Genomic DNA, 5,095 nt, shown 5'->3' with positions numbered 1-5,095 from the left:
TTTTTCCCCAAATAAGCTTTTTTTTGGTACTGGGACTTCAACCCAGGCATGCTCTACCACTGAATACACTTTCAACCCTTTTTATTTATTTATTTATTTATTTATTTTTGACAAAGGGTCTTGCTAAGTTGCTTAGGACCTAAGTTGCTGAGGCTGCTCTCAAACTTGCAATCCTCCTGCTTCAGCCTCCTGAGTTGCTGGGGTTACAAGCATGTGCCACCATGTCCAGCCTAAATCAACATTTTTATCAGTGAATTGGAAGATTCTAAAAGCTTATTTATCAAATTTACTGACACGAAGCTGAAAAACATGGCAAATATATTATGCAATTTAATTTAGATAAATTTAAAAGTCTGAATTTTGTTATTCCACAATTTTGTTTAATTTTTTTTAAATTGTTCTAATTAGTTATACATGACAGTAGAATGCATTTATGTGCTTTGACATATCATACACAAATGAGGTATAATTTCTCATTTTTCTGATTGAACATGTTGTAGAATCACATTGGTCATGTGGTCATATATGTACATAGAGTAATAATGTTTCATTCTACAATCCTTCTTATCCCCATATCTCCTCCACTTCCTTCATTCCCCTCGACCTAATCTAAAGTAACTCTAATAACAATATATTAGTGAAAATGTGAAATCCAGTGCGACTAATCTTGCTTTTAAATGATTTCTTTGGAATATTAGAAGTTAAAATGGGTTTAAGTGTAAATAAGTTGTGGACTTAACAGTTGGATATCAGAATCTCTGAGTAAATTAACAAAATGGGAAATGATGAAAACAGATAATCTCTTGTTCTTGTTAATAATGTAGTCACAGATAAAATCACCATACAAAACTCTACATCTTTTACATGAAATGATTGGAAAATACAATGTAAAATAACTAATAATTATTAAATACATAGATATAAATCCAACAAGAAATATGCAGTACCTATGCAAAAAGATATCCAAACCTTAACTGAAGAAAATTAAAGAAAGTTAAAATAAGTGGGTCAAAATACTATATTCTTGGACAGGAAAGCATAGTGATATAAAGTTCTCAAATTCCCTTAAATTCATTTATTCATTCAAAAAAAAAAACATTCAATTTCATCTCCTAACAATTTTTTTATAACAAAGTGATTCTGAAGTTCAGTGGAAATGTAAACTATGAAAAATAGCAATAACATCTTTGAAAGAATATAATTATGAGGGATGTTCTGCTACCAAATATCAACTTATACTTCAAAACTACTGTAATACAAACTGGATTTATTGGCATGGAAATAAAAAAAAATCAATCAGTGGAACATAATAAAGGCTTTGGAAAGAGACTTAGTATATATATGGAAATTTACTGTTTGGTTAAGTGAGTACATTAAATTGGTGGTGAAGGAAGTAAGTTGTGTCTAACTTGTGCCATTCTCTGATCCAGTCCCACCCTAATACACAGTTCAACAAAGGTTTTGACTGCCTTGTTCAGAGCTCCTCATCCCAAGTGTGTGCTGAGTATCTCTTGCTTTGCCCTGAAGCCTTTCTGACTAACCCACAGAAGTCCACCTGACCCTGATACATGTCCATGAAGGGAAACAGGAGCTAATGGATGAATGCTTCACTCTTTTGAGACTTGCACGAATGGTTCTGAGCCAGATGTTGTAAGAAACTGCCACATTGGGTCACTATAGTGGTCACACATTAGATAATGCTTGTCATTCCACAATCTTGCCACTGCAAATAGGTTCACTTTGTTTGATGTTGATAAGCATGTCATAATGTCACCACATGAATACAAAGATGTTCTTGGAAGGGAAAAGGGGATCTCAACTCTGTACTGGCAGGGTTTTGATGTATCCTGCAGAAAGTAATTTCAGAATGTGTTAAAAAAGGCACAAGCAAAAATTTAATCAGAAAAGCAATAGAATATATACTCAAAGGGAGAGGGAGCATGGGCACTGGAAAATGAGATGCATTTTTAGGGTCTCAGGCTTCTTTTTTTTTTTTAGAGAGAGAGAATTTTTTTAATATTTATTTTTCAGTTTTTGGTGGACACAACATCTTTATTTTATTTTTATGTGGTGCTGAGGATCAAACCCAGCACCCCACACATGCCAGGCGAGTGTGCTACTGCTGGAGCCACATCCCCAACCCAAAGGCTTCTTCTTTTAAAGTAAATTTTGTAAATGGCAAGCATGAGATGTATGTGAGGTGGTGTCAGTCTAATGAGCTTAATACTTTTGATCACGAAGCACATAGCAGGTCACAGTGTTCTGGTTCCTAGAATCTTCAAGTTGATGTTATCTAGTTAATAGTGTTTAAACTGTGCCCATATTATAAGTTTTTAACATTACTTCTCTCTCTAGGTTTTGTTTAATCAATCTAAAAAAAAAACATTTTGTAAACTCACAAGGTATAAAGGCACTAGTTATCTGGACTTACAGTACTTTTTTGTGCCCCCAGTACTGTGATTGAATCTGGGGGCACTCTACCAGTGAACTATAACCCCAACCAGTTTCATTCTATTTGAGACAAGTTCTCACTAAGTTGCCCAGGGCGGCCTTGAACTTGCAGTTCTCCTGCCTCAGACTCTCAAGTTGCTGGGAGGATTTACACTACTCTTCAGATTTATTAGATCTTCAGTGGATTCAGGCCTGGAGGAAAACAGGCCTGGAGGTTGAAAGTGAATTCATGGGATTTTTAGATTTAAAGTTACAGTCCCTTTTTCCTTCCCTGCCTCCTTTATATCAATCCTTATCCTACCTCAATAATTTTGAGGGCCACATTTTAAGACAGACTTTATCAACATGGGCTTTTCAGGAAATCAGGCAAGATGTTAAAGAGTACGGCAGTCATATCACATGATAAACACTTGGGAGAATAGGACAAGTTCTGCATAAAAATGACCTGGCATCACACCAGACATCTATTTGCTCTCTCAAAGCCATTTCTGCACCAACCGTGGCCACCTTTGTGGAGCTCGGCACCAAAGCCAAAATGCCCATGTTGGGTCTGGGCACCTGGAAGTCTCCCCCAAACAAAGTCAAAGAAGCTGTGAAGGTGGCCATTGATGCAGGATAGCGCCACATAGACTGTGCCTACGTCTATCTGAATGAGAATGAGGTGGGAGAAGCCATCCAAGAGAAGATCCAAGAGAAGGTGGTAAAGCGGGAGGACTTCTTTATTGTGAGCAAGTTGTGGTACACCTCCTTTGAGAGAAAGCTTGTGAAGGAAGCCTGTTGGAAGACCCTCAAGGATCTGAAACTGGACTATCTGGATGTCTGTCTTATTCATTGGCCCCAGGAATTTCAGGCTGGGAAGGACTTATTCCCCAAAGATGATAAAGGCAACAACCTCATCAGTAAAGTAACATTCTTGGATGCCTGGGAGGTCATGGAGGAGCTGGTGGATGAGGGGTTGGTGAAAGCTCTTGGCATCCTCAACTTCAACCACTTCCAAATTGAAAAGCTCTTGAATAAGCCTGGACTCAAATATAAACCAGTGACTAATCAGGTTGAGTGTCACCCATACCTCAACCAAGAGAAACTGATCCAATACTGTCACTCTAAGGGCATCACTGTCACAGCTTACAGCCCCCTAGGTTCTCCAGATAGACCTTGGACCAAACCAGAAGACCCTTCACTACTGGAGGACCCTAAGATCAAGGAGATTGCTGCAAGGCACAAAAAATCCCCGGCCCAGGTTCTGATTCAGTTCCATATCCAGAGGAATGCGGTGGTGATCCCCAAGTCTGTGACACGAGAACATATTGTCGAGAACTTTCAGATTTGACTTCAAATTGAGTAATGAGGAGATGGCGACCTTACTCAGCTTCAACAGCAACTGGAGGATCTGTGTCCTGGCCGACCAGGCTCATTTGCCGGAATACTCCTACAATGCCGATTACTGAAGCTGAATCTCCTGATGAGACACCTGGTGGATTCTTTCTCTTCACTGAAGTGGAATTTTCTCTCCCTGAGGCCCATTTTAGCCAAATTTATATGAAATCATATTGTACCTGATCTTGTCAGAATCTAGGCAAAATTTTTTTTAAAAAATTATTAGTGCATTATAATTGTACAAAATGGGATTTTTAACGTTCTGATCGTCCATGCATGCAACATTAGTTGCTCAATCTCCTTCTCAGAACCTTCTTTCCTTCTCCTCCTCCCTCCCCTTAAGCAAGATTTTATTTAGATCCATATGTTGAACCAGGAAAAGACTTGTCACAGGGAAGTATGACTCAGATGAGCAAATGACTATTTCTTCCACTTATTTGATCTGAACAAATGTTTGTTAAACAACAGGGTCTCTGCTACCATTGAGGATGCAAAAATAAAAAGAATAAAAAAAATAATGAAAGTTAAAAAAAAAAGACCTGGCATGTGGGGAGAATTTAAAAAAAAAACAGTTTTCAGCTAGATATAGTAGTGCACAACTATAATCCCAGTGACTTGGGAGGCTGAGGCAGGAAGATTGCAAGTTCAAGACCAGCTTCAGCAATGTAGTGAGGCCCTAAGCAATTGAGACTTTGTCTCTAATTTTAAAAAAAATCAAAAAGGGCTGGAAATGTAACTCAGTAGTAGAACATTCCTGGGTTCAATCCCCAGTAACATACACAGAAAAAGCAGTTTTCAAATATTCTTGGAGAAATTACTCTCTTGGTTAAGAGATCAAATTCTACTTAACAAAGTCAAGACTCACAAAAGAGCCAGGTATAATGATGCACAATTGTAATCCCAGTGAACCAGGAAGCTGAAGTAGGAGGATTGCAAGTTTGAGGCCACCTTCAGCAATTTAGTGACACCGTCTCAAAATAAAAAGAGCTGGGAACATAGGCCAGTGGTAAAGCACCTCTGGGTTAAATTCCCAATACAAGAAAGAAAGAAAGAAAGAAAGGCAGGAAGAAGGGAGGGAGGAAACCATCTACTCATTACATTTAGTTTTTTTAAAGAGAGAGAGAGAATTTTTTAATATTTATTTATTTTTTTAGTTTTTGGCGGACACAAAATCTTTGTTTGTATGTGGTGCTGAGGATCGAATCCGGGCCGCACACATGCCAGGCGAGCGCGCTACCGCTTGAGCCACATCCCCAGCCCCCTCATT

At 38.4% G+C, this 5,095-nt stretch overlaps 1 pseudogene; it reads left to right on the top strand.

The window, feature by feature from the left end:
• Nucleotides 1-2,822: 2,822 nt before the first annotated feature.
• Nucleotides 2,823-3,899, top strand: LOC124105074 (aldo-keto reductase family 1 member B10-like; annotated as a pseudogene).
• The last annotated feature ends 1,196 nt before the right edge of the window (nt 3,900-5,095 follow it).

Source organism: Marmota monax, unplaced genomic scaffold, assembly GCF_021218885.2.
Source record: "Marmota monax isolate L192 unplaced genomic scaffold, Marmota_monax_Labrador192_F-V1.1 WCK01_AAM20220418_F8-fsc00192, whole genome shotgun sequence".
Lineage (NCBI taxonomy): Eukaryota > Metazoa > Chordata > Mammalia > Rodentia > Sciuridae > Marmota > Marmota monax.
The sequence above is the reverse complement of the archived record's forward strand: the minus strand, read 5'-3'. Positions and strand labels throughout refer to the sequence as shown.